Source organism: Brachycentrus maculatus, unplaced genomic scaffold (genome assembly GCF_059751285.1).
Source record: "Brachycentrus maculatus isolate JH-2025_06_01 unplaced genomic scaffold, ASM5975128v1 h1tg000090l, whole genome shotgun sequence".
NCBI classification, from domain to species: Eukaryota; Metazoa; Arthropoda; class Insecta; order Trichoptera; family Brachycentridae; genus Brachycentrus; species Brachycentrus maculatus.
The window spans coordinates 2808104-2818468 of NW_028280844.1; positions in this window are offsets into that span (position 1 = coordinate 2808104).

Consider the following 10365-nt stretch of genomic DNA (forward strand, 5'->3'; position numbering starts at 1 on the left):
ATTCTCAAAAACAAAAAAAATATACAAAATACATTCTTTAAAAAAATCGAGAGTGAACAGACATGTTACCTGTCCGGTGGAATAAATTTTGTACTTGCGAATATCCCCTTAAGTATCTCTTTGAATTGCATAAACCGATAGCTAGATATTAAAATCATATACCTACCATATACACGCCTCTATTCACTTAATGCCAATACAAAGGCGATTTTCAAAGATACTTTTTTCTATAATATGTGTTTCAAAATTGAAAATTTCAATAATGACCACTATTGAATAATTAAATGAATACCTATTGGCTAATGATCGTTATTCATTAGTTTTGTTATTGAATCATTAAAAATATTAATTCATGAACCGGTTCATTTTATATGATTATTCTGAATGGGGATCACGCAAATCCCTATTGTTTTTAAATCGAGTCTTTGAACCGTGAATAAAAGTCCCCATTTGCATTATGTGATTGGTTATACAGTTGGACTAAATGAATTATCGGTTTTTGAAATATGTCATTTTTGTTAATTTATCGGTGGAAATCCGAACTCGTGTGTTACAAATAATTCCTACTATTCATTTTTTAATAACTTCATTGTTGGCAGTCGATGATTAATAAATCGTTTCAATATATATATTTTGTTTGCTAATCATAATTGCTTTTTGAAAGTATATTTTGTTTGTTTATACAGTAAATTGCATTTAATTGTTTCAAATTGAAAACTCTATTATACCCGTTCAAATATGTGATACCCGGGTAAGCGGCAGAGATGAGTAGGATTTGGTGATTTAGTGGAACCGCATCAGTTGATCTGAATCATTATATCGATCCGTTCACTAGGACTAGATCAATTGTAGCCAAAAATGAGTTGTTGTGCTATTATAAAACATATTTTTACCTTTTTCTTAAAACAGCTTTTTGAGAATGTTGAATTTTTTTCACTCTAATATTTATTCAATATTACCCTGGACTGGTACCTGGTGCGCAGGAGTGATCACCTTGCCTTCATGTGTTAACGATCAAGATGACACTGCGTTTATATGATGCAGTGCCCTATGCACCATCGGGTGCAGATGAGGGTTTGAAGAAGAAGAAGAAAAATTGTCGCAAATCCCAAAGCGAAGCAAAAGTTCACGATCAAAAAAAGACATGGTGTTCTAAACAAACTAACTATAAATTGATAATGTGGTTTTATATTTTTATTAAATCCACATTTTTAAAATAAAATAAAAATAAAAATAAATTTGAAAACATGTTTGGACAAATCCGTCAGTAAAATTACAGTTCGGCCAAATGTCTTTCGGTAAAATGTCCGTCAGCCAAATTTTCACCGGTCAAATGTCCGTCGGCTAAATATTCTGTCGGCCAAATGTCCGTCACCTAAATGTCCGCTGCCAAAGTTCCGGTCACGTTTTTCGGTTAGGTACATCGTACGTATTCAATGACATGACGCGATATCGTTATTGCTTTTAATCCACTCTACGAGTGCTTCAAATAAAGCCAAGCCATCTTGCGACAACTTTGACAAACTATTCAATTAGTTTGATACTTAAACATACATGTCATAAAATTCTTGTTAGAGCTATGTCTATTCAAATAAACGAGGATAATTACTGAAAAATATAGTAATGAGTTTCTGATAATCACCATATATAATACAAGAACATGTTAAAAGAATGCATGTGCATTTGATAAATTACGTATTATTTTTTGACATTTCATCAAAGATGAAGAAGAATATGGAAGTCTGGGCATTTACGGGGCTTACGACCGTCATAGGCTGGTTTGAGTGATCACTTTACACACGTGTAACATTCACCAATTCTACCCATTATTGACAACCACACTACTCAAATTCTTCGAAGTTCTATATATATGAACCAATTTAGAAACTTTGTTCTTGAATCACTAGAACTTCACTAGAGACATCTATTGGTGAGATGTAAAGAAGCTTTTTTATTAAGCAGAAACTCTTATATTAGTATGTGAGATCCGAATCCCGGATTATAATCACACACATGAGAAACGCCAGAAAATACCATTTTCATTTTTATTATTAAGCTTATAATTTGACCAGATAATTTATTTACAACATTTTGAGTGTGTCCAAATACTTGTTCACAAAATCTGGATTATCTCCAATTACAGGAGTTATTTTCATATTATTTTTTGACATTTCATCAAAGATGAAGAAGAATATGGAAGTCTGGGCATTCGGATCTCACATACTAATATAAGAGTTTCTGCTTAATAAAAAAGCTTCTTTACATCTCACCAATAGATGTCTCTAGTGAAGTTCTAGTGATTCAAGAACAAAGTTTCTAAATTGGTTCATATATATAGAACTTCGAAGAATTTGAGTAGTGTGGTTGTCAATAATGGGTAGAATTGGTGAATGTTACACGTGTGTAAAGTGATCACTCAAACCAGCCTATGACGGTCGTAAGCCCCGTAAATGCCCAGACTTCCATATTCTTCTTCATCTTTGATGAAATGTCAAAAAATAATATGAAAATAACTCCTGTAATTGGAGATAATCCAGATTTTGTGAACAAGTATTTGGACACACTCAAAATGATAAATTACGCATTGAATCCGGGCTACAACAGTTCAGATCACAAGCATCTGTTTTTTGAGAGAGATAAAAAAATCTCAACCCTAACACTTACATGCATAAATAATAAGTAACTCTTGTTCACGATAAGTCTGCTAAAGATATTAAGCAGATGACAAGAGATCCCTTTTTTCTCAAAGGGCACTTAGCGTTCATAATTTTATGCCCTTTCTTGTTTTTTATTTTCTTCGAACACTCTGATACTTTTTCGACTCTGATATTGTTCGAGTGAACACGCTGAATACATTAAATTATACTTGAATTTCTAAAGTGAATGTGTGAACATAATATAGGAGTACAGAATATCAAGAAGTTTGTTTTCAAGGCGTGAAACCATTGGGTAAATTCTATATCGTTCTTTGTTCTCCTTCTTTTTCTTACATTAGATCTGAAAATCAGTTTATATCAAGAAAGTGACTTATCTTGTGATATTGACGCCCAGCTTATCTTCCATCTTTTTGGTGGTCTTCCGAGAAGTCGGTGACTAGGTGGTATCTCGCTAGCCGCAATGTATGGGATCCTTGATTCATCTATCCTGTTGACATGGTCTCTCCAAAATCTTCTTCTTTTTTTACTGTATCGTACGATATATTTGGTCTAACAAGTCCTCCTTATATGCTCATTTCAAATCCTGTCTCTGAGCGTCTTTCCCGTGATAGCCCTTTAAGACGTTAATTTCCGATGTTTTGAAGGGGTTTTTGGCTCTGATTGTGTCGGTTCTTGTGTCCACCGCATACCTCATATTTGGTCTTACGCATGTCTTATCCATTCTTTGTTACGTTTTTTTGTCTACTGTTAATAATTTGATAATATTTTATTACTATCAGATACTAGATTATTCGCCTTACGGACGATATATTAATATTTTATTAAAGATATCTTATCCGAGACAAAGCACCTATAATTTTTATTTGACGGAAGTCTGAGGATACCAGGATTTACGACCTGGTATTTGGCTGGCATTAGTGAACACTAACACTTATGTAATATTCACCATTGTTCCCATAATGTGCACAGTTTTTGGATTGCTTTTGAATGTTAGTTGTTATTTTGATGAATGTAGAATTTTGGCTGTGGGTGGTGTCATCAGTTGAGAATTTGTATATATTATAGAGACTTTTTGTATTACGACTTACACAGTTTCAGATGGCAAAACTGGATTTTCGCAAATTGAAAAAAAAAACAAAAGCATTTTTATAAATGACTTAATTGTAAAATATTTCATAATTAACGTTATATTTCCTGCAGGTAAGACATTGAGTAATTCATTAAAATGTATTTTAGATATATATGAGCCATGTAGGTAAATTATTTGATAAATAGCCATATACACGAGCATGTGACTAGCACAAACGAGTTCGTGGTATTCAATTTCTATTTCTGTGATCAGTCGTGACTTCCTCTACTTGTTGATGACACGACTCCTCTTCCCTTTTGTTTCCCTGTTCCTCCTCTGTTCTTCATTTGCTACACTCACGCGGAGGCGAGCGATCTTATCCGTTACAAATTAGCATTTTACGGCTAATTGATCAGCAATGGTGCTAAGGAAGAGAACGTTTCGTCGGTGCAGAGATAAAACTCATTACCTGCTTTTATGACCTATCTATATGCCTGCCTCCATAGGACTAATGATTCCCACAATTTTTCCATATTATGTGCCAGCCATCAATTTTTTTTTTAATTTGGCAATGAAAGGCATTTAAAAAAGTCTTATTAGGTACTACTAACTATAAACACCACATCGAAAATTACCACATACACGCATCTGATACAAAAGTTCTGGTTTTTGTCTCCTGGTAGACCACTCTTGCGAAGCAATATTTTTAGTAGCAAAAATTATAAGAAAATGTCAAAAAAACTGAATTCCGATTTTACTACGAATTTACCATTTTTATACCTTTCAATATTCCTGTCACTGCCAATCTAAATTAATACAAATTTGGAAAACTATCATCAAGTTTCTAGAAGTGCCCCAGTGTAGGCTGTGAAAGGGATTAGTTGTTAGTGAGTTCAGTTAGTTAGATCCGAATTCCAAGGTTGGTGGCTCGTACACAGACGCCTTCTTCACCCCGACCAGCACAGCATACAGACAGGAGTAGTGTCAAGGCAAAACTCTATTTTATCATGTTTATTTTTATATACTTTATTTTAAAGGAGGTAAGAAACGTTTGTGTGGATTTTTGTATTTATTATTCGTTGCAAATGCAGCGATAATTATTTAAGTACTCTTAACTAAAAATAAATTTGGTTATTATACGAAATTAACCCTTCTCTGTTTATGATATGTAAGAAGAATACATTGCTTCTCAAAAATTAATATCTCAATAAATATTATCAAACATTATCTTTATCATTCAACCTTCACTTTGTGTAATACCGCTTAAAAATGGTATGGTAATATAACATAATTCATCGTCAACTTTGTGTAATGCTACATAGAAAGCACTACTTCATGACACTTGTCATGAAGTAGTATTTTTAAGTGGTATTACATAAAGTGAACGATGAATAATAAGGAGAGTGTTGTATTACCATACCACAAAGTTCACAATGCTTCTTTATATATAATGTGTAAAAGAGGCGAAAATTGTCCGTAAAGACATTACTCTAATTTCTCTGCCTACCTTTCCAGCGAAGCGCCATGATGTTTAGTTTGTTTGAAAGTTTTACATAGAATTATCCATTGAATTCTGAATTCAAGAAAAATGTTCCAAATTAAATTTTGGTAAAATTGAGGCTTTTACAAAAACATTTTCAGCTCAATCATTTGTTACTCAATTTCTGTAGAAATATTTAAAGTATGGATCATAGTTGATAAAAGCCGAGTTTTTACGCCCATTGATGTATAATAATTAAAGGATTGGGCAATCGACCCTACTTAGCGATGGTATCAAACAAAATTTCACTGTATAAGTCGCGTTCAACCCGTTTGACAGGAGCGATAAAACGGTATGGGATTACTCATAGAGTTTTTCATAATTACGAAAGGATTAGACCATTCTCGAATGAATTATCGGCCCTTAATTCTAAAATAGGTATTTGATAAGAACCCAGATATATTAATGTCCCTCGATTTTGTTATAATCTGGTCAACCGATGCAAGTTGAACTAAGCTATTAAATCCTGGGCTATCTTCACTAAAGAGAAGAAAGTAGCATTAAACAAGTACATGTGTATATAAATAAAATAAATCCTAATATATGAGTGTATATGTGTATACGGTGATGCATAAATAGTGGCCATTCGTGCAAAGAAAATAATTTTTAAATTAAATTTTATATAATAAAAATAATTTTTTTCACAACATTTATCCAACCGGTTTCGACGACCACGTTGTCATCTTCAGAGATGAATATGTACTTGAAACCGGTTGAAAAAAAAGTACCAAAAATAGAAGTTGTTAAGGACAAACTTTGAGTTAAATTTATTATGTTTATAAAAGGTGTCACAAAGTATCAGCAAAAAATATTCAATATTTTTTTATGTTATTAATTACATTATTTTTAATTTCAAAGAAGAGTTTAATATGAATTTTTAATGTTTTAAATAATTGGTATTAATTTTAAGATTATTTTTTTTGTAATGGATTAACAATTTCATACCTTTTTATTTATATAATTTACATACCTCCTTAATGAAAATCGATGGAAAGATGACCTAATCATTTTTTTTAAGCTTGTCATAGTTACAAATAATATATTGAATAATATGACAACATAATTGACATTTCAATTAAGAGTATTGAAGTCCAGGTATTTACATTTACCTGCTTACATATAAATTATAAATTGAACACTTTTTACCACATAAATTGCTTACATATAAACTGTTCAGTTTATATGTAAACAATTTATAAAGTTTGTATTTAAACTCGTAGATGGAAGCATCTTTAAATGCCGAAACTAGTCGTTACAATATAATACGCATGTAAAAAACAAGTGTTTTTTTTAAATAAAATCATTATGTCTTACCAAAAATATAATTAATTTTTGAATTGTAGCTTTTGTGACACCGTGTGCATCTGGTCAATTAGTCACGATTTTCGTTGTGGAAGAGATAAGAAGAGACTACTGTTTCTTTTATTCTTAATACCTTAGCCATTACCGAGATTTGTAACCTGGTAATATGCTAACTAGTACTTCCTTGGCGGTGAGAATTATATTTTTTTCCGTCAATGCTAGGGACTGGTTATAAATTTAATATAAGTACGATGTAATGTTGTGAACGATAGATGTATGTATCTTAGTAATAAATATTTTTTTTATTTATTTTTTATTTTATTGGAAGGAAGAACAACAGTTACAATATATGATACATACAGAATACAAAAAATAAAATCATGAGTTCCAATTATAGTTCTTCACAACTATGTATAAGAGAGGTCTATATAAAGGAAGAGACATGAGACAAGGATGGGATAAAAAATATGTAGGTATAATGAACGTTATATCACATATTGTCCATATATCGCATATTGTCCATATCCAGGTATTTAAATTTTGTAATTTGATAATCTTACAAATATTTTATTACCCATATTAAAAATCATCACTCTTAAAAATGTTAAAAATATTATTTATTGACTTGGCGTTTAATTTGTAGAACTCCATTTTAATTTATGTATTAATTTTAAATCAAACACAGATTTTTTGAGTCTACTAAGTTATATTTTATTAACAAAAAACACATAAAAAAAATTCGTTTGGTAATGCCCTAACAAGGCGAAACAATTGTCACAATATTTTTTTTTATGTGTTTTTTGTTAATAAAATACAACTTAGTAGACTCAAAAAATCTGTGTTTGATTTAAAATTAATACATAAGTTAAAAATATTAATACAAAAAACCAAAAAAAACACATATTTTAAAACGGTTTAAAGTTTAAATTTTATTTAGGTGATCTAAAACAGTAATAACGATTTCTTTTTTTTTAAATAGAATTTTCTAAAACTGAATTGAGATTTTTACAAAAGAACAATATTATTATATAGAAAATCGATAAACATATAACAACAAAAAAATAAGCTATAAAACTTGAAAATGTTTTATGTGTTTTGAAAATAATACTTGTGCATTAAATAAAACAAACAATAAATTTTGTTACTAAACTTCAGTTTCAAATTACAATACGAGATAATGAAACTAGAGAGAGGAAGAACGTATGACGTATATTATCTGAGATAAAAAATGACTCGGAGTCGTGTTTTACATAAATTATATTGTATTTAGTGTAGCAGAACAATAAACGTTAATTTGTATAATTTTATTGTAATTAATACTTATTATTCATATTGGTCATGGCTCCGAAATAATTTTCTTCATATATTATTATATTATGTGAACCTTATTTTTTTTAAATGATAGTAATTAAGTATAAAAAGAATATTCGCAAAAAATCTAACAATTTTTTCGATAAACTCTTATAAATATTTAAGATTTTTTTTCACTGTAAAGTTTATATTCAATTTAATATTTTTATTATTTGAAAACACACGTTTTAACATTAATATGTACGTAATACATCTGTAACCGTTTAAAAAACGCTAATAGAAAAGGATCTAGTTTGAAACGTATTCAGTGACACACCATTTAACACGAATATCAGTTGAAATACAGAATGTTCTATCATCCACCCAAGGAAATAATCAGAGAAATAAACTTTTTATTAAAATTCTAATACAAAAACTTATAGATTACTAACAGTACTCAAATATCATTTATAATTGAAATTACCAGTTAAAATGATAAAAAAATAGGTACACCTTAATTTTTATTATTTATTTAATGGAATTAATGAGAAAATAAAACATTCATTTTTCATATTTATTTTTTTTTGTATTTTTTATTCATTACACACTGATATAAAATATTGTGTTGAGACTATGTGTTAGGTTAGGGTATACTTTCCGGCATGATTTTTTTAAGCGTCGCACCCAATGTGTTAAAATAATTACAATTTTTATTAAAAAATGTCACAGTAAATTCGCCATAAATTTACTAAAGAATCTCTGTCTTATTTACGCATATAAATACGTTTTTGTGAATATTTTTTCTTTTTACATAAACGACACATAAAACTTTTTTTAAAATTTTTTTTTAATAAAATTGTTAATAATGTTAGTAAATAACCACTCACCGAGATTTTCATGAATACCGGTTTTGAGACGTACCCGTCTCTTCGTCAGGACAATCACTATTACAGCATGCAAACAATACCACCCTTCACATAAAACGTTATATTTTGTGGTACCGTAGAACGGGGCTACTTAAACTTTGATGTGTTACTTGAGCCCAGTAAAAAAAATATTTAGATCTGTATGGTCTACAATAATGAACGTATCGACATGATTCATTGTTTCCCTGACAGGTGACACATATTGTCACGTTCATTATTGTAGACCAAATACAGATATATATGTATATTTTTTATACTGGGCTCAAGTAACACATCAATGTTCAAGTAGCCCCGTTCTACGGTACCTACTGAATAATTTGAAAAAAAAACTTAGTTTTTTAAGAGAGAACGTAAATTTAAAAAAAGTTTTTTTCTTTAAATCTTTCTTTAGGAGTTTTAATGAGTTTAACCCATGATTCTAGTGCAAGTACAAATTTCCAAATGGATTCGGAAAACTTGTAAGTTAGTGCACAGCCCCTTGGTAAGCGGAGGTCCCGCAGCACATGGGATCGATGCCTATCGCGGCTCATCCATCTTCGTCCGTCCGAGAAGCGTCATTAAGGGCGCATTTGGGAGGTAAAAGGGGTCGCGCCGCCCCTGTACTATCTCCACATAGCGCCCATTACCCTACGCTAACCCTGTAGCGTAAACTTCACACGTACCTATAGCAGTACTGAGATGCTTATTTCCTTTTTTATGTTAATTTTTAATTCTTTCAAATGATGAAAGCACAAAAAATAAGCATCGCGCCGCTTCTCCGCAGGGGTAGGCAGAGAGAAAAGAACGCCACACCAACCTGTCTTTGCACACAATCATTGCCTCGTCCATATTTATACTTGACTGAAATTTTGACTGATGGTGCTACTTTCAGTGGAATATTTGACCATTTAAAAATTGTTTTTTTTTTTAAATATTATCAAACAATGCATTATTCAGTATAGGTGTCTCAATTTTGGATGAGTGTGTGTGTTTGTGTGATGTGTGGTTGTCAATCATGGGTAGAATGGTGAATATAACAAAAGTAAAAAATTTAAAGTGATCTCTTATAACTAGCATATGACGAATGTATAGGACAGTTTTTTTAGATTACTTTTAAGTGAGAACCTGTAATTGGATTTTTTTTGTAAATATTATGTTGGAATTCTAAAAAAATAACTAAATAAACATATGGTAGGTCATAAGCACTGTAAATACACAGACTACCATATTATTCTTTATTTATTTTGAGATGTCAAAAAATGATGGATGCTCCGTCTATAATAAACATAGTAACATACCTAAATACTATTACGATTTAAAAAAAAACCTTCGAATATGTTTACATACAGTTAACAAAATCAATCAAACAAGTTTACATGCTCATTACTTGCATCAGTTGAAGGAACGTTTGCGAAATTGTAAAAAAATGGACTCTAAAAACTAAGAGGATATCTCAGGTCAACCAAAACGTTCGAAGCAAAGCTTTTTTATACCGCGCTAGGTGGAAGATTCTTGTCATGGAAGATTTGCGGAGTAATTGATTACCAGCGCCACTGCGGTAGGTGGGGAATTAATGAAGCCGGATGAATAAGAGCTTTGCAG